The sequence below is a fragment of the Pristiophorus japonicus genome, chromosome 18 (genome assembly GCF_044704955.1).
Source record: "Pristiophorus japonicus isolate sPriJap1 chromosome 18, sPriJap1.hap1, whole genome shotgun sequence".
Taxonomy (NCBI): Eukaryota; Metazoa; Chordata; class Chondrichthyes; family Pristiophoridae; genus Pristiophorus; species Pristiophorus japonicus.
Window position 1 is genome coordinate 101,510,189 of NC_091994.1, and position 24,445 is coordinate 101,534,633.

Here is a 24,445-nt window from a genome sequence, read left to right on the forward strand (position 1 = left end):
GGGGAGTTATCCTTGGTGTCCTGGCCAATATATATCCCTCAATCAACATAACAAAAAAACAGATTATCTGGTCATTATTACATTGCTGTTTGTGGGAGCTTGCTGTGCACACATTGGCTGCCACGTTTCCTACATTACAACAGTGACTACACTCCAAAAGTACTTCATTGGCTGTAAAGTGCTTTGAGACGTCCGGTGGTCGTGAAAGGCACTATATAAATCCAAGTCTTTCTTTCTTTCTTCCACCTGTAGTTGTCCTCAGCAGACTAGCCTTATAATGCTGAACAATGGGCACCCATTCAGGCACAAAATATACCACTCGCAAATCAAAGGTTGTTGCAAATTAGTCGCCAGTATGGGGGGGGGGGGGGGAGGGGGTGATGGTCAGATAGACTGTTTTTGATCAAGGTGCAAACTGCAGAGGGCAAAATTGAACTGATAACGTTTAAACACATGAAAAGAAAATGTCCTATTCATTTGAGTTTGGATCTCAGTGTTCCAGAGAGTTTAGAATTTCTACACATAGCGTGTTACAATTTGCTGCCTCTCATGTTAAATCCTACTCTAGTTCCTTAAACATATGTTTCTCTCTGCTCTCTGTGATATATTATCAATTTTGGCAAGCATTAAGAAATAAAATGTGACACATTTACAAACGGGCTTCATCGGGCTTTTGAGTCAGCCTAAATCGACCATTTTCAAGAATTTAGTACAATTCCCATGATCAGTATGGTGTGTCGATTCTAACATAACTGTAGCAACATTCATAATATTTAAGACGTGCACATGGTCACTAATGAGATGGTGAGTACATAGAGTCATTGTAGATATTCAAAGATGGGGATGGCCAGTATTAATGCAGTTTCTGGCATGGATGCATTGGTCATTAATGATGGGATGGTCACTACTGGCAGCATGGCTACCACCTGCATGTTTTGTAGATGGTCATCAGTGGTGGGATGTCAGTAGATGCAGGGCTTCCGAATGGTCACTAATGGTGGGATGGTCATCAGCCAAAGGGTTTCAGCATGGCTATTAATAATGGAACAGTCAGTAGAGACAGGGTTCACCCATTACCCCTGTGCTCGCTGACTTACATTGGTTCCCGGTTAAACAACGCCTCAATTTTAAAATTCTCATCCTTGTTTTCAAATCCCTCCATGGCCTCACCCTTCCTTATCTCCTGTAATCTCCTTCAGCCCTACAACCCTCTGAGATATCTGTGCTCCTTCAATTCTGGCTTATTTGGACATCTGCCCAAATATCTCTTATTGAATGTTGGTGCAGGCTCGAAGGGCCGGATGGCCTACTCCTGCACCTATTTTCTATGTTTCTATGTGGCTCGATGTCAAATTATGTTTGATAACGCTCCTGTAAAGTGCCTTGGGATGTTTTACTACGTCAAAGGTGCTATATAAATACAAGTTGTTGTTATGGTCAATAGATGCAGGGTTTATGAATGGTCATTAATGATGGTATGATCAGTAGATGCAGGGTTTAGAGATGATAACTAAAGGCAGGACAGTCCAATGTGTGGTTTCTAGATGGTCATTGATGGTAGGACATTCAGTAGAGGTGATCTTATCAAAACATGTAAGATTATGAGGGGGCTTGACAAGGTGGATGCAGAGAGGATGTTTCCACTGATAGGGGAGACTAGAACTAGGGGGCATAATTTTAGAATAAGAGGTCGCCCATTTAAAACTGAGATGAGGAGGAATTTCTTCTCTCAAAAAGAGGGTTTTAAATCTGTGGAATTTGCTGCCTCAGAGAGCTGTGGAAGCTGGGTCATTGAATAAATTTAAGACAGAGATAGACAGTTTCTTAACCAATAAGGGAAAAAGGGGTTATGGAGAGTGGGCAGGGAAGTGGATCTGAGTCCATGATTGGATCAGCCATGATATTATTAAATGGCGGAGCAGGCTCGAGGGGCCATATGGCCTACTCCTGCTCCTATTTCTTATGTTGTTATGATAAAAGGTAGATAGCTAAGATTGGATTGGTGAGTAAAGGCCAAGTAAACGGCCACCAATGGTGTGATTGATGGTCAGTAGACGAGGGGCTCTAGATAGTCACTAATAATATTTGAATTAAGACAGATGCTGGACGTATCACATATGTATGGACACATCAGAAATGAGTTTGCAACAATAAAGTACAGGTGTTGTGAATTCATTTGAAGGTAGCTCCCAGTTACCTTTATCCTTCTCCATACCCTCGGTAACATTCTGTATTTCTGAAGTTCACTGAATTTGTTCAGGACATACTTTGGGGTCACTGGCGTTTCTTGGAGAATGCAGAATGTATAGGTAAATCGGTTTGCTGCAGCTAACGGTTAATATTCTCCAGTTAGTAGGCTATGCACGTTTCCTCATTAACTGGTAGCTGTCAAGCCGACATTTGTTTTCCAAAAATGTAGGACACATCCAATATTTAATAGCCACAAAGAGGGATCTTTATACTTTAAATATTTTCCTCGATTGTGGAGTCTAGCTGCATTTCACATATGAAAAAGGAGGGTGATACCCATCCACAGAGCTGTATTAAAAAATCCACCCAAATAGTTACATTTGTGATATGTGCACACAATTCACAGCTATTATGATAGAAGCTCGGCTAGTTTTTAGACCAACAGTTTTTTTTCCATCTCTGCATAATGAGGATGGTAGACGGATCAAGTCACTCAAGAGCTTGATCATAGTGGATCCTTCTCATATCCGGAGCTCCGACTAATGATGCAGGGAGGGATTGTGGAGGGGTTTAGAGTGTAATTATTAGCCATTAATTGGGTTCAGGACCTTTGTGGTTGTGGTAAATGAGAAGTCTGACCGCTAATCCCAATCAGGATATACAGCTGGGGGCTAGTGAGAGCCAGGACTGGCTGGACTCAGCCTGCAACACTGCAGGGGGTCAAACGCACAGATAACAGCCACATCTAAGCCGTAAACTAGAAAGGAATGGTAAAGGGAGCATGAGAAAGCACAAGGGCTACTCAGCATATTTAGATCTATGTGATCATTTAGAAAAATGTGATCATTAGATATATCTTCATAGGTTAGATGGAATAGCAGACGGCAGAGTGCAATATATTGCTGAACTATACATCAATAGGTGTATAAATCAATAGTTCTGTTTCAAGTAAATCCCGTTATACTTTTTGCAAACCAATTAATTATAACAGACAACAAAATGATTGTGTGTGAAGGGGAGGAGCGGATAAATCAATACAAACTGTTACACGGATGCACTGGTGATCCATTCACAACCTCCACATATAATATTCCTCTTACTGTTGAATTGTGAATTAGTAAATTATTAAATGCTATAATTTCTAACAGACACACGTGGCACTCTGAAGGTTAGTTTGGTTGTTTAGATGCAATGGTTGCCCTTGAATGCTAGAAGTGGTTGCTTACTTTCAGATTAATCCTTAATTTTCATTGCACTAAAATGCCACTCATTATAAACCTCAACTCAAATGGGTTAGCAGGTCAGAATTTAAAACCCCGCTGGTTACAATGGAACATATAATTCGATTCATTTACAATGTGTACTTTATTAACAATTTTATTCTTGCATAAATATCTTTAAAAAGCGAACGAAAAAAGGAGGACGGAGTCCAGCGTTATTCCAGCGTTGCTAGGTCATTGTAATTAACTAGATCCACTTTGGAATGTAGCAGCGCTAGACTTTGCGAAACGTTAAGACTCAATTTGTCAGCTTTAACTGGTAGGTTTTACCTGCACTGGATTCGGTTGTTTGTTCCTGGGAAATTACCGCAATACTGTGCGCTCGGCGGGACTGGGCACAGAATAAATCCAGAGTAAGGTACCAAAGATTCATTTAACTTTTCAGAAAGTTCTTTCGAAAGGAAATCAGTAACAGGCCAATATTAAAACCAAATTCTTCTCAAATATATATATATATATATATTTATTAATATATTAAACTTAATTTGGGATTTTAAAAATAAATGTATAACTGCCGTCCTGAATTAGACATTCACGCACTCCACTGAATAGGGGTGGAGTCACTAGAAATAAAATTCACTACAAAAATATCTGTTAATATATTGTTTCCACATTTAATATAATTCCAGTGAAGATTCCTGTCACTAACAACATCGAGATAAACAGCAGTCCCATTAAACACAATCTATACACCATTGAATGAGTAATTATTTTCAAAACAATGAAGTATCTAAATAATCGATTGTTTTGTGGAATAACAACAGAAAGTCATTGATGAACAACTTATGGTATTACGGAGCAGGAGAATGATCTCCAATACACGATTCTATTTTTTTAAAAGCTGGTGTGGAGCAGATGGACTCGTTTTTTTTTAGATATATCAGAAAAAAGTAGTCAATATTCTAAATATATTGTCTCACAACATAGCACCCAATATTGGTTCAGGAGTATTTATATTTTGAGGGAGTGATGGAGTGCTGCTCGTCATTAAAGGCACTCATTTCTCCGGTCTGATACAGTATCCCCCCTTTCAGTATCCTTTCATTTTGCATCGCTTACCCTATGAGAGTGTTGTAAACTTATCCACTAATACGGGACAGCGCCTGCAGCCCCTAACTAATGGAGAAGGCTGTCACTCACAACGGTAAACAAATTGCTTATATTCAGGAACGCGACAACATAAAGGCAGAGCCCCCTTCCCCTCCTAGGACACAGGTCTAGTGTGTGAAGCCCGACTCTAGCCCAGGGCGTGGAGTGTCGCGTGTTTTGGCGTTGCCTTTTGATAGAATTGCCCCAGGCATCTCAATGAAAGGTGCCTCTGTATTCATTACAGTTTATCAACCTGATCACTGTGGTCCACGCCACCCCGCCCTGGACAGCACCAGATTTTACACCGTGACCTCTACTTTGTGCGTTTCTATTAATTTGACTGATTGTCTTTTGTTTCCACAATATACATTCTTTTAAAATTTTATAGATGGAGAGAGGGTGAGGGAGAGGCAGAAAAATAGATAAGCAGATGGACACACAGAAAGAAAGAGGAACACACACAAGTAATCAGATAGACATGAAATAAATATATAAATATATAAACACAGAGAGAGAGAGAGAGAGAGAGAAAAACGAACAGATATGGACAGACACAGGAAGGCAGACAAAGAGGTACGAGTAGATGCTGTGTCCATATAACGTGATAAAATCTTTTGGTGCATTTGACATTAGAAAGTGTTTCCATCCTGTCTCAAACTTCGGGCGGATTTAAAGTTCTCGGCCAGAAATCCTGAACACGTTCGAGCGAAGAGATCCTGAGACGTTTTCAGAATTCATGTAAATGGCAATCGCACTCAGCTCATTTCATTTCATTCCGAAAACATTGTCCCTTAACTTTTCTTTGTTTTGGGTTTAATTAAGACACGTTTCTGACATTTCCCAAATAACTTCTTGAAATGTTTCAGATTTAAACAGGTAACAATTACAAAATGTTTTAATATCATGATTTGTGATACTTTGTCACTCTTCCCCGAACTTAGCTAAATTCAAATGTATTTATTTCGCTTGTCTCTGCTCCCATTTCTTGCACTCACGTTGAATATCTGGGAATCAACTGAGCCACCCCTCCCCCACCCTCAGCCTGTATCTATCATCACAGTAATTGCTGTGAAAAATATATTTAAATAACTGTAATCTTGAATTGATCTTTTCTGAAATGAAACTTTAATAACTGTTGTTGTATATTTGAAGCGATCTGTCTCCAGTCACTTTTCAGGAGCTGTATATACATTGTGAGGGGAAGGTTTTGGAGACAGATGTAGGGTAGGATTTTTTTTCATAAATGGACGGGACCGCCCCTTGGAACAGCATCAAATCTTGAACTTGGCGGATCCTGAGTGCCCCCTTTGGTAGGTGTTTACAAGCAGCCTACATTAACCAGGCTGCATCTCCTCCAACGTTTCTGTGTTACTTCTGTTTTTGTTTGGTCACTGCGGCCAAGGTGCAACGGTTACAACAATGAGTGCTTATTGTATACGTGGGTGTGCACGTGTGCGTATGTATGTTTGTATGAATGTATGTGTATGTGTTCTGTGTATATGCATATATATATTATATGTGTTGGTAAGATATTTTTGTAGTTTTTGACTTTTTAAATTATCGTTTCAATGGTAATAAATATAAGCAGATTTAATTTTGAAAGCTTGAATAGGACCAGCATTTTCTTGAAAACTCAGCAGCCTTTGGTTATCAAGGATAGTATGCATTTAAAGGTACATTATTCTTGACATCTTTGGGTATATATTCAAACCATTAATAACGTGCCATTGTATTCTCACATCTTACTATTGGAGACCACAAATATTGAAGCATAGAAATAAACCAGTTATATAAATATAAATCTTCTGTGTTATAAGATCTTGCGATACATTATATGTAATTATTTGTAATGATCTTTGACTAAATGAATATGATACATCACCATAGGGTTGTATTTTTCTGGATGCAGTAATATGTATTAGTTGTGCAGCCCTCATGTTTTACTGCTGTGCTGGCCTTTCCGATTATGTTTGAAAGAAATATTCCCCTATATTTTTGGGAGACGGTTTATATTTGGTGATATTAATATTTCAAGGTGGTCAGAGATAATGAACCACGTGCGCTTGTCATTTGTATTAAAAGGAATATTTAAACCGTTACAAATACTCCAAATTCAGAGAGGGCGAAAAGGGGTGACTGTTGCCACTTTAAGACCCATGTCCTGGCTGTATAGGCAGTTCGCCATTGCAGTCCCTGTTTCACTTCATTGCACTCAAGTCATTAATCCATACGACTAAAACAACGAAGCTGCACGTCTCCAAAGTGTGCAATAAAAATGCGCGAATGCAGAGCCCCGGGGCAAAAAGAAAATTACCAGAAGTAGAAGTGACCTTAGGATGATGTAATCAATCAAACGACCCGTAGGGACACGTATCACAGTCTTAATCTTTCAAGGGAAGCTAGATGAGAGAGTCACGTGATTTTAGAAACACCTCTTTTTTTTACCCCTTTAAAAATGTTGTTACCTCGGGCACGAGAGGTAGAGAATAGCAGAGGAGGAGTGAATAAATCTTTTATGAAATAATAATATCGGACCGAATAGAGCCCTTAGCACAGGGAGCTGGGTCATCCCTGTGTTCGGCCTTTTTTTTACTGTAAACGAAATGACAAATATTTAATTTACTCTAATATGCCCATGGTCGGGAAATATGTTATTTAAAACATTCCCACTGCTTTGGAGGTGGGTTAGAAGGCAGTCAGGCTATTTACTCTAGAAATGAAATGCAAAGTGGCGTCTGGTTCAACTAGGGGAAGCTACTTTGTAGGTGATATATTGTAATGCCGTTTATAAGCCAAAACTATATTATTGCAGCATCCATATTTTACAAAGAAGCTAATTTTTATGTGATAGTACACCAGATCGTTTTCTTGAGTCAAGTTGACAGATTCACGATGTATAATTGCCCTAAATTCTTTACCCAAAGAGTGGTGAGAATATGGAACTCGGTACCAGAAGGGGTGGTTGAAGCGAATAATATAGATGCATTTAAGGGAAGCTAAACACGCATATGAGGGAGAATGGAATAGAGGGTTATGCTGGTAGATTTAGATGAGGAAAGACGGGAGACAGCTCCAGTGGAGCATAAACGCCGGCATGGACTGGTTGGGCCGAATAGCCTGTTTCTGTGTCGTATATCCTGTGTAATCCTATGTAAATTATTCTATGTATTAAACAAATTATATGAAAATGACGAATATTATACTATTTCAACATTTTTTTATGCCCCACTGTAAACTGTCGAGATTACCAGTCTGTAACATTTCGGTTAAAGGGGAAAACGTCTTCTGATGGATTGCCTTGTAATCGTAACATGTTCTGTAACAATAATTCTTAGCCCTTTCCTAAGGGGACCCAAAGTAGGTGTAGCAAGTTAATGTCAGGAGCTGATCGAGTCAAAGCTCCTGCTTTATGGAGACTGAATAAATCAAATTCATTTTTTTAAACCGGGAGGTGTTTTGGAGATTGTGCTCGGCGATGCTATCAGAGATTCCGGGACTTTCGATTCACATTCTGTGATTCTGTCTATTGTTCCTTAACAAAACAGCGCTCTTCAGGTTGGTTTAACCGTGTACCATTGCAACAGACAGATTGACTTACAACATTTTATAAATTAAAATACTAACCCAGAATATTAAAATATTAGTCTTATATTTAAACTATTAGATCGTATTATTATTGAAGAGAAGTTAATGCAGGCACATGTCAGCAATTCTTTTGCAGCTTATTCCTTTCCTACCTGAGACAATATGCAACTTGTAGAGAAAGTGTCTAGACACAAGAGGATTCGCCCCCAAGCTACTTTTTGGCAGTGACCCTGGGTCAAGAAGAATGGTCCTAAAGTGAGAATATTTGTATGCGGACTGATATCTCTCAGTTGCTTCTTGTTACGTCAATACTGTTAATCCATTTGCGTGATACGATGAATGGGATCCGCAGCTCACTCTCCCCATTCATAACCTCACTGGAGTACAACTCAATCGTGCCACCTGGGGAACGGGGCAGTTTTTTTGCACAAAATGTAACCGGCAAAAAAAAACACAAAATGTAACCGGATGATTAAAAGAGTGAAAAGGGGCGACTGAGGAACCGTGCTCAATAAAAAGAGATATATGTACAACATTTGGGCACACTCAGCATGATATTCTCTCATTTTAAATATGACTAAAATCGTAGTTTATAGACACATTGAGGCGATGACTGCAAGAGTTAAAGCCCCGGTTCAAACCTGTCTAGCTCCAAAGACTTGACTATTCTACAACCTTTCAGAAAAGGAACTTTAACATAAACACACAAAGGATTATCATTAATTTTACAATCTGTTTTGTTTCTCTGATTTAATACTAATTATTTTTCGTAAAGAAGTGGGTCCTGATAACTAGGGTAACTATTTTGAAGGAGTTGCCGAGCTTCAATGTGAAGGTGCTGGATTAACACGTGCTTGAAAGCACAGTTACTAAAGTACGTTGGATTAAGAGTTGAATCTCTTGTGATAATCTCCTCGCTGGATTGGCTCAGAAACTCCTTCAAATGTGTTCCATAATTATTTTATTGTCAGCACTGCTGAATATTATCTACCAGAGAGCCTATAGACATTGGCAGAAAAATATACGTGTTGTAAGTTGTAACCATCTTTTAAAAACTGGAGCACTAATGACCAGACTCTCAATTTAAAATAAACCCAACAATAGGGGAGGGTTCAATGCGGGTGAGAGTGATAATTTGTTAATGCCCAAGGGAGTAAAGACTTCATTTGAGAACGGCCAGGAGACAGTCTTACCTGACTCAGTGGAACACGCCTGTACAGACAAACTGATCTATCATTGTTTGTGCTAAGGACATGACGTTCTGTAAATAGGGTTCTTGAGGGTAAGGATTCGGGGTGCAGCTTTCATAGAACTATCCCATCTCGGGATAAACTGTAGTCTCCTTGGCTAGGACGAGTTCCTTCCATTTCTAAGAAATAAAGTACAGACCAATTTGTTTCTGTGAAAGTTAACAAGGAGTACACTTGTCAGTGAAACAATACCGTTCAACGGTAAATAGCTCCATAACTCCTGAGCTGCCTCGAACGCAGTGTGAATATTTTAAACAACACATTTCGAGTCCATGGGCATATTAGAGGATATGATGTCTATGTCCATTTACAACAGCCTCTTGATATGAAACGTCGTGTCCCAAGAAAAAACCCCAGGGGATTAATAGCTTGTTCTTGCCTAGAGGGCTCGTATTAACCCTTTGAGATCTGCACCTGAGTTATCCTCCCCGGGGTGAGGTAAAATTCCCTTATCACCTCGAAAGGGAAAATATTGAATCCTTAAAAGGAGCCATTGTACAACCCAACATATCACTGTGTCTCCCTACAGTCGGTTCACGATCTCTCAGCCTGACCACGCCAATCGGAGCTATTTCTAGGATGCTTGCATTCGTATGTATTAGCTCATAATATAACTACTAATACAAACAGCGTATACCTTTTCACTTCACAGAGTGGGTTATGTTTTCACTACAACCTCATTAGGGGCGCTAAAACAAACACACACTAAAATCCTGCCGCATTATCGTTTGATAGACAAACTGCTTACCTAAGGATCTGGGTGTACCTTTTTCTCTTTTTGTAATTTAGCTCGTATCCCCCTATCCCCTCCCATTCATCTGCCTATGTTTGAGAAACAGCACTTCTTTGTGTTTTCATTGATCGATCATTGCAATGTACCTGGCAGAATCTTTTAAATTAACCCAGGTAAATGTCTTCAAAGTATTTCCAGAAAAATCATGATACTTGTATTAATAAAATGCTTATAATTAGCCAGGGAATGTTTTATCTGACCCCCCCCCCCCTCCCCCAGAGATTGAGCTACATTTCAAGGATGTCTGAAATTGACTGATAATATAATTGAATCGATATTTTGTACATGGATGCTAATATTTATTTCAGTCTATTGTGTCTATGGGTGAATACCACAATCCAGACCTGATAATTTACATATGGCCCCAATGCTCAATCTTTTAGAAATTATTTCAAGTGCTTTTTAAAAAAACTTGTACAGCATCAGTTAGAAAATATCATAACTGCACGTTCAAAACAGTTTAAAAGGGATTGGGGGAGCATTAAATGGACGATGGCTAGTTGTCCAATAGTTCTGCTGTAAATCATTTTAATTATTAATGATCACTTTCAAATGGGACTGGGTGTATCCTGGCTAAAAATATAGATGCACGCATAATTCCTTACGTGTGTGCGTGTCGCTCTCTCTATCGGCTGGTGATATTTAACTTTATTTCTAAACTTTTAAAAGACAGATCTATTTATGCTGTTTCCAGAGTGTTGGTCAGCTGTTAATATAAATTTCAAGGGATAATCGAATTGCTTTAACGTTATGCTTATTTCCAAGGCAAGTGATGTACATATTTCCAGAACTCTTAGACCTCTTAATTTGTCTCGTTAATTGTACATTTTAGAAAATTGGTACATTATACATGCAATTTTTTTTAGCAGATGTATATACTGGTCCACTTTTATTTTTGCGGTAGGATGTGAACAGAACAACTCGAATCCTATCTCTCTACCACCCACTATTATACCGACAGATTTACTCTACCTACACATTTACTCACAGATACAGACTGGTATATACTACATATATACGTACTCACACCGAAAACACACAAGCAGACTTATGCACATCTACACACACATATACACACTGGAAGAGTTACACACAAATCACAATATACAATTACACGCCTCAAACAGGCATACACACACATTTGGACACTAACGCGCATACACAAAAATACATTCACACATACATAGATTCACATAGATTTCGCAGACTTACATGCGCACAGACTCAACTTTCACAGTTTAAAGATCTCTCATGAACATGCAAACAGACTCATGGTATTTACACACATAGCCACACATCTGTCCATGTCCTTTGACTTAACGAGGAAAACAGAAAACATTTGGCTATTTGCTGGTTTAATGTTTTATTTTCTTCAACAATTACCTTAAAAAATCAAAATATTGTCTTGATTTAATACTGGCTAACAAGGGTGACTTAATTAAGATTAAACCGCCATAACGTAACTAACGACGTCACGATCATTAAAATAACCTGTAGAAAATCGTTCCCTGGTTCTCCTGGAACTAAATTCTAAATGGAGCCTATTTTAATTCCATACAATTAGGGATCTACAATTATAGTCAGTGTAATTCGTTTAACAAAATACTGATCATTAACTGGACGTATTTAATATTATTTGAGCAAATAAATCAATAGCCCGAGCGAAATTTCTGTAAATTATTTGAACGAATGATCCCTCTCGTGTTTATTCTCTTACGTCTCAAACTCCCAGAGATTGACAAATAATCACTGCATTACCGGACCTAGTGTCCATCGCAACTATATCGATATGTACAACATGAGAAGTGTTAATTGGAAACGCTTAAAAGCTTTAATAATTTATGACTGCCTGATTTTTTTGCGTGAAATCTACATTTCCTCTTATGCAATGAGAACTGATTTAATCATTTTAGCTGTTGCATTTCTGTATGTATTTGATTGGAACTCATTGCTGACAGTTCGTAGTGTTTTTAAGAAGTTAAGGTTTTCGAACTTTTAGGGTTTTGGTGAATGGGGGAGGAGAAAGACGGGTTGCTGGTCACATCTGTCTCTGCTCCTGGGCCAGATGCCAGATGAGGTACCTGTTTCATTGTAGTTACATATTATTTTGGCAGCTTAGTTAAACTGCCTTTTTAATTAGCAATTTCAAACCAGAAACTACATGGCTACAAGAAAAAGTAGAGAGCGCAGTCGGAAAAAGGAACAATGTAAAGGAAAGCCACTTATTTTCAGAAAAAAAGTTTTCATTTTACAAATAAACAGTATCAAACATTGAACATGGTTCATTAAATGGAGCCAGTTGAATACACCAGCTATTAAACAAAGAATAATGCCGCCCTACTTGACCCATTCGTGCCAGTGATATAGAGGTGATTCTTGTCGGAGTCGCATTGAACTCTCATATTGTGTTGGGAGCAGAATGAGAGGGGTTTAAATGTGACCAGTTGTATTTTGTTAGTGTAAAAATCATTTCACACAACACTGCAACTATCCCAGCATTTCAACACCGCCGTAGTTATTTACCTACATATTTTTGTCTCGTGGAAGTACTGGTTGAGAAAAAACTAAATACAACTGGGAATAGTAGCACCAGGATGATGGTTTATAGTTACTACAGGAGTTTCTAGGTCCTACTCTTCAAGGTGAAATAATTGGGGTAAAATTACTTGAATAAAATGTATGTTTTGTAAATAAATATGTTTGCCAAACGGCTGAGCGAATCCCTCACCTACACCGATATTTAGAACTCCGTTGAGGTATATGCACTAACACAGAGGTCACTTACGACAGGCGGGAGATATGTTAATGAGATACTCGCCCATTGGCAATGTCCATTTTGCAAAAGGTAAAACCAACTCGGTTTGAATTTTTACATTAATCAGATTTATCAGTCGGTAGGAATGAAACACATATGAAGCTTGTTCGAAATATTGCTTGACCCGATGCTTGAGAATATAATGAGCATCAAACCAAACACGCCCCTTACTTAGCAGTAGATTCATATCTAAATTGATATGAGTCCAAGAATTGGATAAGAGAGACATTCACACTTTTAAAGATTAATCCTTTAATATAAAGCCAATTAATTTCAATTCGTGGTGATCTGTTTTCATATTTATTATGACGGGTTAGACTTTTGCAGGGTCACATTTTTAAAGAATTGATTAGTGTCTAAGAAAGAAATAGAGGGAAAGAAAAAAGAGAAAACACAGAAGGATAAAAGGACAGAGAGGGGGAAAGAGAAACGAGGTGCATTTAAAAAAAGTCACAATCCAACAATAATCACTTGCCAAAAGAGATAAAGGAGAAAACAAGGATAACGATTTCAAATATAATAAAGGATCCAGCCAGCAAGGTACAATCAACTTCAGGTAATACAGAGGACCCGCGATTCCAGGGGGTAAGTTTAAATTATTTCAGTGTAGCAGGAAATACACGAATGCAGTTAATTGCAGATTAAATCATTTTCAAATGTTTGTCCCCCATCTCTTCATTCGGTTTGATGGATTAATCTTTGAGGAGGGACAAACTGGAAGACATAATTGTTTTACGAGTTATAATGTTACTAGTTAAAACGTGACTTGTACATCACGGAGTTCCTTCAGCACTATTCACAGAATTAGAACTTTTTTATTCCCAGTCATTATGATTAATTCTACAGCGTTCCCGCCAGCATTTATTAAACTTGGATTCCGCAACTGACATGAAATAAACAGCAGCAACTAAAAAATAAATTACACAGCGATTGAAACAACAAACAACAAAGATCGACCTTTGACCAACGCGAATCTGACAGCCTGTGAACACGGTCACTTAATGTTTGTAAACGTGGATTCAAATTAAACATATCCACTTTTGGTTGTGATGGGAGGGGGTATTAAAGGCTTCATTCTGCTAAAATGGACCGATTTCACTCTGATCTAACAGCAAACAGGATTGGACTGTTTCAAAGTGAACTTCAACCTGTCAGAAGCGTGTCCCTCCTTCCCCCGCCCCCCATTCACACAATCTATCCAGAATATAAACAGTTTGATATTTTAAGTCAGTTTGAACTAAAAGGGCGTGTTAAAATCGAGTACCGATCCTACTCTCCAAAACTGCACCCATTATTATCACAAATTCAAATTCTCTGTTCTATTAGAAAAATGTAATTCGATTTCGTCTCCAATAATAATTTATTCAGATTTACCATAACGCTGAACAAGAATTTAAAGATGTAGTGGTACCAACATTTTAGTGTAGAGGGAGTAAACATGTATTATCTAATTAAAAAGTTCGGTGTAAGTAGGTATTGATTTACTCTGGAAAATAAGACTGCTGTGAAGGCGATTTACTGGATGTTGGTGTTTATATGGTTAGAATTTACAAACATTAGACTAACGGAAGTTGCAATCTCTCAGCTCTACCCTGGCTGCATTCTATTTTGATTTATGACAAAATGATTCCGTAACATCTAGTCAACATTATTAAGCAAACTAATGTGGGTTAACTGGTATCTTTGGGTAGGCATTTGCGCCAGTTAATAGTTACAGAAATTCGGACACAAATGTTTTCATCGTTTACCCTACCTATACAATTCAGAATTTTATTATTTACATTCAACATAATTCGCCAATTGACTTGTGTTCCAATGGACTATTATTTGAAGAATATATTACATTTTTACGTTGATATTTTTATACCTCCTTAAAAAATATGATCCCGAGAAAAGCTAATTTCCGTGTTATTTTAGACTAGCATGTGATGTTGATGTTCCACCGTCCCAACAAATAGTTAATGCATTGGGGTTTAATCTTAGCGACTTAAAAAAAACTATGAGTGCGATTTGTATTAAAATATTTAAGGTATTTGATTTGTTTCCCAGAATGATTTTAGTGCAAAAGGTACGAATGATTCTGTTGGGTTTAATACACCTAGAACAAATTATACCTTAAATTATGTCGCATAGAGGTCGTGGACGAAATTTTCCCTTTGCAGAAAGATCACAAACAGAATCAATGAGATGGAAAACATATGAAATTGTTTTTTCCGCTCTCTTTTGCACTGGATCAGTTTTGGAAGTTTCCTGTTTATTTTAAAATGCTTTTCTTTTTTTATTTGCCCTTTGCAGAGTGTACATGGCTTGAGACTGTGGAATTAGTGCGTTTAAACCCGCTGGGGTGTGAAGCCCTCCGGTGTTCATTTCCTGCTAGATCCGCCGCAGTTGTCCTTAATTGGCTTCACCGCTGTATAGAATCCGTCTTTTCAAACGAAGGCGAGGGAGTCTCTGCAGTTTCTTCACATTATTTACGTATTATCCTGTTTCTTATAGTAACTCCCATGGTTACGGTGACTGGCCCAATGCAATCACACGTTGCTGAAATGGATATTCTTTACTTCTAATCGGTATCTCGTTGCAAGCGTCAGATCCTGCAGCTGGCAGACCAGGGTGGTAGAATATGTCTGGACTCTGGACTCCTCTAAATGTCACTCCTAAGCCCTCTGGAGTGACATGTCCGACTGTCTGTTGCACATGCTTTTACACCTAATGTTTTCCGCTTATCAAATTATGAAGTTCTACTTATCCAGTCATTGGCAGTGGGTCATGCCTATTTCTCCAGTCATTGGCACTAGGTCCATGACTATTAATCCAGTCATTGGCACAGATTGAATGCCTTTGTCCAGAGGTATGCCTACTTTGCCTGCCAGTTATTGACATAGGCTGTTTCTTTTTCGCATTACTGCATTAACTGAGCTTTTACCATAGATACATTTTAGATTTATTTTCATTTCCACGTTAATTTCCCATTTTTGGGGATATCTTTTATCCTCCCACTCACATGCTTCCAGATGAAGTCAAAGGGACAGTCGTGCTCCCAGTCATTTGCCATTGCAGCTCTGGAATCAGCCAATAGGAGTCGAACAGTGACCAGCCCTTTACTTGCCTTTTACTTTATCTCTTTCCTGTGGAGACATGTGTTGCGTGTTCTCAGACAGGTACAAATAAATAAAAATAAAAACAAAGAGATAAAATCAATTGTGCAATGAAGCAGCAGGCTTCCCTGAAGGGTCAGTGAGAAATGCACGGTGTAGCGCATTACTGAGTCATAGAGAACAGAAAGGTTCGAGATTTGATTCCTCGGCTGGGTTGTGATTTCCCTCACAGTTGAACAGCATGCTGACATTCACTGTCAAGGCTCACACATGAAGATTGGCTAGTTGGATAAGGTATGGGAAGGCTGCCTGGATTCATAGAATATCAACAATTAGCTCCATGAGAAAAGTGGTGGTGTTGGGGGGCATTTTAAAAAACTGAGCAAGAAAAACATAGTAGCAGTTCATTGTTACCTTTACCAGGGCTTTTGGCGACTGAACAAATCCTTGGCATTAACAAATCTCTTGCCATATCTACGGTCCTGTACCTTCCAGGTCTGCAAACCTCCTGCTGTGTTAACCAAACGCCACTTACCCTCCTTTATAGCATAATCGTGAAATTCCAAATCCGTAAAGTTCGTTTCGATAATTAAGGGGTTGAATTTGAGGTCGGAGGCTTCCCGGGCGGATGCCTCTGACCTGCAAATAATCTATGAATTTACCTGATGGTCACGGAGGTTCGGCCATTTGCGCTCCTGGGACTCTACATGTCGACTTGCGTGGAGACCCACATATCCCAGGGGTGCATGCGATTCGCAAATGCCCTGGGATCATGTGGGCTTGCCCAACCAATCAAATAAGGGAATCCCCATACATGCTTATGAAGAATCCGTATGTATGGAACTCCCATAACTATGAAAGAGATCACATAAAAAATACCTCTACACATCAAATATATTTTTTAAATTACATATCTAAAATTAATTAAAATGGCATTTAATTAAATATTTAAAACAAAAATGTAATTTTCTGAAAAATAAATTTACATGTTTCAATGAGGCTAAAAAATAAAGTTACCTTATTGCACAGGGTTTTTAATGTATAAATGATACAATTTTTTTCCTATTTTATAAAACACATACGCTGGTAAAAACAAGCCTTACCTGCATACGCTGAGCAGAAGCTGAGCAAATAGCCCAACTGTCCGCCAGCAAATACCCGTTTCCAGGGGATTCGTTTGGTCTGTCAAAAGAATTCCTGACCGATCGCAAGTTCCGGGTTTTAACGCATGCACAGCGCATGCCTAAACCTGGAACTTGCGTGGCCCCTATGGACACGTGCGCACCTCGTAGGTGCCACAAATTCAGCCCCATTAATTAAGCCTTTCTCATGTCATAATACAGTCTGTACTACATTTTCAAAAAGCCAAAACAAGCCTAAATGTAATCTCCAAATATGTCTAATCTTTTGCTTAACTAGCCCAGGTATGACTGATTCTGCCATTACGCCCTTTGAATCTACCATCTGAAGATATAATCTTCTAATCCTTTCTCACTTATCTTTGCAACATTTCTACACCGAATTAACTGTGCAGATAGCAGTTAACGGATATGATGTAATTGGCATCACAGAGACATGGCTCCAGGGTGACCAAGGCTGGGAACTCAACATCCAGAGGTATTCAACATTTAGGAAAGATAGACAGAAAGGAAAAGGAGGCGGGGTGGCATTGCTGGTTAAAGAGGAAATTAATGCAATAGTAAGGAAGGACATTGGCTTGGATAATGTGGAATCGGTATGGGTGGAGCTACGGAATACCAAAGGGCAGAAAACGCTCGTGGGAGTTGTGTACAGGCCACCAAACAGTAGTAGTGAGGTTGGGGACAGCATCAAACAAGAAATAAGGGATGTGTGCAATAAAGGTACAGCAGTTATCATGGCGACTTTAATTTACATATAGATAGGGCTATCCAAACTGGTAGCAATGCAGTGGAGGAGGATTTCCTGGAGTGTATTAGGGATGGTTTTCTTAACCAATATGTCGAGGAATCAACCAGAGAGCTGGCCATCCTAGGCTGGGTGATGTGTAATGAGAAGGGACTAATTAGCAATCTTGTTGTGCGAAGTACCTTGGGGAAGAGTGACCATAATATGGTAGAATTCTTTATTAAGATGGAGAGTGACACAGTTAATTCAGAAACTAGGGTCCTGAACATAAGGAAAGCTAACTTCGACGGCATGAGGCATGAATTGGCTAGAATAGACTGGCAAATGCTATTTAAACGGTTGATGGTGGATAGGCAATGGCAAACATTTATAGATCACATGGATGAACTTCAACAGTTGTACATCCCTGTCTGGAGTAAAAATAAAACAGGGAAGGTGGCTCAAACGTGGCTAACAAGGGAAATTAAGGATAGTGTTAGATCCAAGGAAGAAGCATATAAATTGGCCAGAAAAAGCAGCAAACGTGAGGACAGGGAGAAATTTAGAATTCTGCAGAGGAGGACAAAGGGTTTAATTAGGAGGGGGAAAATAGAGTACGAGAGGAAGCTTGCGGGAACATAAAAACTGACTGCAAAAGCTTCTATAGATATGTGAAGAGAAAAAGATTAGCGAAGACAAAATAAAAACTGACTGCAAAAGCTTCTATAGATATGTGAAGAGAAAAAGATTAGTGAAGACAAATGTAGGTCCCTTGCAGTCAGACTCAAGTGAATTTATAATGGGGAACAAAGAAATGGCAGACCAGTTGAACAAATACTTTGGTTCTGTGTTCACGAAGGAAGACACAAATAACCTTCCAGATGTACTAGGAGACCGAGGGTCTAGTGAGAAGGAGGAACTGAAGGATATCCTTATTAGGCAGGAAATTGTGTTGGAGAAATTGATAGGAGTGAAGGCCAATAAATCCCCGGGGCCTGATTGTCTGCATCCCAGAGTACTTAAGGAAGTCGCCCGAGAAATAGTGGATGCATTGGTGATCATTTTCCAACAGTCTATCAACTCTGGATCAGTTCCTATGGACTGGAGGGTTGCTAATGTAACACCACTTTTTAAAAAAGGAGGGAGAGAAGGCGGGTAATTATAGACCAGTTAGCCTGACATCAGTAGTGGGGAAAATGTTGGAATCAATTATTAAGGATGAAATAGCAGCGCATTTGGAAAGCAGTGACAGGATCGGTTCAAGTCAGCATGGATTTATGAAAGGGAAATCATGCTTGAAAAATCTTCTGGAATTTTTTGAGGATGTAACTAGTAGAGTGGACAAGGGAGAACCAGTGGATGTGGTGTATTTGGACTTTCAAAAGGCCTTTGATAAGGTCCCACATAAGAGATTGGTGTGCAAAATCAAAGCATATGGTATTGGGGGTAATGTACTGGCGTGATAGAGAACTGGTTGGCAGACAGAAAGCAGAGAGTTGGGATAAATGGGTCCTTTTCGGAATGGGAGACAGTGACTAGTGAAGTGCCGCAGGGCTCATTGCTGGGACCCCAGCTCTTTACAATATACATCAATGATTTAGATGAAGGAATTGAATGTAATATCGCCAAGTTTGCAGATGACACTAAACTGGGTGGCGGTGTGAGCTGTGAGGAGAATGCTAAGAGGCTGCAGGGTGATTTGGACAGGTTAGGTGAGTGGGCAAATGCATGGCAGATGCAGTATAATGTGGATAAATGTGAGGTTATTCACTTCGGTGGCAAAAACACAAAGGCAGAATATTATCTGAATGGCGGCAGATTAGGAAAAGGAGAGGTGCAACGGGACCTGGGTGTCATGGTTCATCACTCATTGAAAGTTGGCATGCAGGTTCAGCAGGTGGTGAAGAAGGCAAGTGGCATGTTGGCCTTCATAGCTAGGAGATTTGAGTATAGGAGCAGGGAGGTCTTACTGCAATTGTACAGGGCCTTGGTGAAGCCTCACCTGGAATATTGTGTTCAGTTTTGGTCTCCTAATCTGAGGAAGGACGTTCTTACTATTGAGGGAGTGCAGCGAAGGTTCACCAGACTGAATCCAGGGATGGCTGGACTGACATATGAGGAGAGACTGGATCAACTGGGACTTTATACACTGGAGTTTAGAAGGATGAGAGGGGATCTCATAGAAGCGTAGAAGATTCTGATGGGATGGGACAGGTTAGATGTGGGAAGAATGTTCCTGATGTTGGGGAAGTCCAGAAGCAGGGGACACAGTCTTAGGATACGGGGTAGGCCATTTAGGACTGAGATGAGGAGAAACTTCTTCACTCAGAGAGTTGATAACCTGTGGAATTCCCTGCCGCAGAGAGTTGTTGATGCCAGTTCGTTGGATATATTCAAGAAGGAGCTAGATATGGCCCTTACGGCTAAAGGGATCAAGGGGTATGGAGACAAGGGGTACTGAGGTAAATGATCAGCCATGATCTTATTGAATGGTGGTGCAGGCTTGAAGGGCCGAATGGCCTACTCCTGCACCTATTTTCTTATTCTCTTGTTTCCTTTTCTTATAATACTTCTTTTCCATTTTGGTTTTGAAATGTCATAGCCTCAGAATTGTGGCTGACAAAATTGGATGATATGAAGGCCCCACTATATTAACATTCTATCTAGCTTATGCAGGGGTGCGTTAACTCAATCCACCATTACCTAACCAGTTATTATAGTGAATCACAGACAGCATCATGTGAAATTAGAAGAGAGAACTGTCCTTAACGAAGTTGAAGTGCTTTTGCAGAGAGCCGGCACAGGCTCAACAGGCCGAATGGTCTCCTTCTGTGCTGTAACCATTCTTTGATTCTATGTTTCTTAAATAAGCACATCATTTGGTTTTATACAAGTACTGCACACTTAGGACAATAGTCTTAGAGTGCACATTTCACAATATTTGCAAGTAAATGCAATGGCAGCCATACATAGTTTTACAGTTATACAAGCAGAGAACCGCAAAACATTTGTGGTCAAATTAATATCTTTATTGCAACAGTACTTGTTTAGACTGTTGTCATCTTCGTCTATAGAATCAATGCAGATGTCCTCCCTCCCTCCCCTCTCTCTCGCCTTCCCTATTTCCCTCTCTCTCTCCCTGCCTCTCTCCCCCTCCCTCCTCTCCCGCTCTCCCTCCCACCCTCCCCCCCTCACCCCCTCTCCCTCCCACCCTCTCTTTCCCTCCCATCCTATCTCTCCCTCCTACACTCTTCCTCAGTCCCTCCCTCCCATGCTCTGCCTCCCTCTCTCCAACCCGTTCCCCTCTCCCTCCCCCTCTTTCCCACCCTCCCCCTCTCTCTCTCCCCTCCCTCTCCCTTCCCCCTCCCACCCTCTCTCCCACCTCCCTCCCTCCCTCTCTCCCTCCCCCTCACTCTCTCTCTCTCTCACCACTCCGCCATATGCTCCTCTCGGATTCGCAGCAATGCCCAGGGAGGCCCCGCCCTCCTGTGCCCGCGCCCATTGGCCCCGCCGCATCCACTGCCGCACCATTGCTCCCCGCCCTGATTGTTTGCGAGCACGGTCGATGCAACTGTCACTCAGTCCAGACCACGTGCTCACAGAACCCGGTTACACCCCCACCCCAGGACAGATGAAAACTGACTATTATTATTATATATACTTTAGGACAAGGGGTGCTTGGTGACAGGGCTGAAGTCCTCTCTGGTCATGAGGTGCTAGAGGCTTGCACGATGCAGTATGAGGTGCTGCAATAGGCTTCAAAAATAACAGATCCCTGTTGGCAATCTGGATATTGTCTCCTCAGTTGGTAGCCTTGGGGTTAGTCAAATTTTGGGGGCTTGGGTGGGTGCGAGACTGGCCCACAGAAAAGATTCTAGTGTTTCTCCAGCGCAATGCATAACTTGTACATTATTCACCTCAAATGGCTGATGTCTCACATGTTTGTTGTAGGGGATGCTGAATTGAACCACAACATGGGATACATCTACTTGTTGCCAGAAGTGAGATCTGTGCAAACCTACAAGTGGTTTGGATTCCTTGCCCTGCTGGTAGCAGATACAGTATGCATAGCTCGGGGTCAGAGGGTTGGTCAGGCCTGTCATTCCTTCTGAAGATTCTGAGTTATCCTTTTGTCACTCTGCTACATATAGAGGTACATGAGAACCAGTCTCAGTATCTCTTTCCTGTCTTCCCGAGAGCAGATGTCTAACATTACATTCCCAGAAACCATATAGTTTTCTTTGTGCTGTCAGATGCAGAGGCGAGTAAAGGACTGAGGTTCACCCATGGACTGACTCTGTGTTGTAGAGAGTCACCTCAAATGGGGTTGGTTTGAATTGGATTTTACAGATCACAGTGGATGAAATGGTAGCCTCAGAGTTGGCAAAGTAGGATTTTTGGGTAATATGAAATTTGTCAGCCAGTTGCTAGAAAGCTATGTTCCAGCTCTGCTGGATCAGTTTGTCCAACCAATGATGTCCATCTCATGCCACACCTTGAAGTTAGAGAAATCCTCCAGTAGGTTTTTGCTTTGCCATGGTGGCAGAAAGTCAACCTTTGGTAATGGTACAGGCCTCCCTCCAGATGGCCATGGTCAGGTGTACAATTGCATGCTTTGTGCACCCATTGATTATTTATGAGATAGGAGTGATCGGGTGCCACTTGCCTCCATGTGAAGACAGAGTCTTTGGGGTGAGGCCTGTTCTAGGCAGTGGTGTCCTAGTATTGCGTTGCCAAGTAGTAACACAAAGTCTGGGAGACTCAGTTCACCTTCTACTTTGGGGAGTTGGAGTTATCTCAGGTGTCATCTTGGCCACCATTTTGTCATGGGAAAGGTGGTAATTTGCTTTTTGAGGTCCTGAAACAGCTGAGCCAAAATGCAGATTGAGAATATCTGGAACGTGCATAGGGCAACACCTTCAGAAGAAAAAAAAGAGCTAAATAATTTAAGCTGCAATGATCCAGGATTCTCATCCTCATTCTCAACTCACCAACTAATCCAGAGAAGTAGAGGAGTTTTATATATTAACTTGACCATTATTGAACATTGGTTTACCAAGTTCCCACTGCAATCCCTGGCCCCAGAAAGGCAGCAGATGACATCATTACTGCAGCAGCACAGAGCGCATAGGAGCTGCAGTATGTGAAATGCAAATGCGTAGCGACAATGAATTAACTTTGCTTTATATGATTATGCTTTTGTTTTTGAAGCAGATGAAGAAAAAAATCCAAAATTAAGACAAATTCTCAGCATTCAGATCTATCTACATTAGGTTGGACTGTTGATACGGATTCTTTCCCCTCAATCTGTTTCAGCGAATACACTGACTCGAACACTTTAAAGTTTAGTTCAGAATAACTATATTCAGGCTTCATCGATGAAGTCTTGCTCTGATAAAGGGGCACCGACTCCATGAGTATGTAGAATCCACCAGTGCAAGCAAAAATCATTACAAAAACAAGACAATTATACAGTTCATGATCGGTACAACCCCTTTTCATTGTCCTATCACATCAACTACCGTGGCATAGATACAAGCTAAATTAGTCATTTACACAGTGAAGTAAGCAATGTCCCTAATCATGAGTGACGATTAAGTCATCTCCAGCTTATCTTTGTTTTGCAGGCAAGGAATGCACAGTTCTGCTTCTCTGGGTATTCCTACAGTTTGGCCCCTACATCTGTTGCTACATTCCCATTATTATCAGACGGTTCCTCAAGGCTGTTTCACAAAAACAAGTTACTCATTGTTCTCCCCTATAGTGAGATCTGAAGAGTCGGCGATAACCATGAGTGGCCATTTTAAAAAGAGTTAATACATTTGAAATTAGTACGGATAATACATATAAAGTTTGTAGCTACATTGATACAGATTCTCATTCCCCCCTTTTATCATTTTATGATAACTCAGTAGCTTAATCCAGGAGTATGGCATTTAATCTTTCACATTCTTGCTCCACGCGATCATAATCCTTATTTCCAGTAGAGTCTCCATTCCCCTTGGTCAGAAACATCATCTGCGGGGTGCCTATGTTATTAAGGGAGTCTCCCATTTTGGCGAGGAGACATTTTACATAAGGGTTAAACATATAAAGATACAAAGGATTCCAATGCCTAGGTACGTTGCCATGTTGACCCCACAATCGTACCAGCCACCAAAACCCCATTGGCTCCAATAATCCGTTTTCTTTAATTTCTCAACTTCCTTTCGGATGTACCCCACCAAGTCATTTATTTCCTCAGAGTTGTCAGGGATATAGGTGCAGCACTCAGATCCTATCAGGGCACATGTCCCCCCTTTTTCAGCTAACAAATAGTCTAGAGCCATTCTATTTTGCAGGGCCACTCTACGGATGGCTACCATTTCAGCGTTAAGTTCACTCATGGCCTCAGCGGTGTCGTTGGCCACTTTTTCCAGAATGGAGGCAACTAGTCTTGTTTCCTTGATTGCCCTAGCTGTGCCATACCCAGGGAATAG

The 24,445-nt window shown here is 40.3% G+C and overlaps 1 long non-coding RNA gene across 4 annotated transcripts in view; it reads left to right on the forward strand.

The window, feature by feature from the left end:
- LOC139229313 (uncharacterized) overlaps positions 1-24,445 on the forward strand; it is a 42,728-nt gene that overhangs the window by 7,162 nt on the left and 11,121 nt on the right. The window lies entirely within an intron of this gene.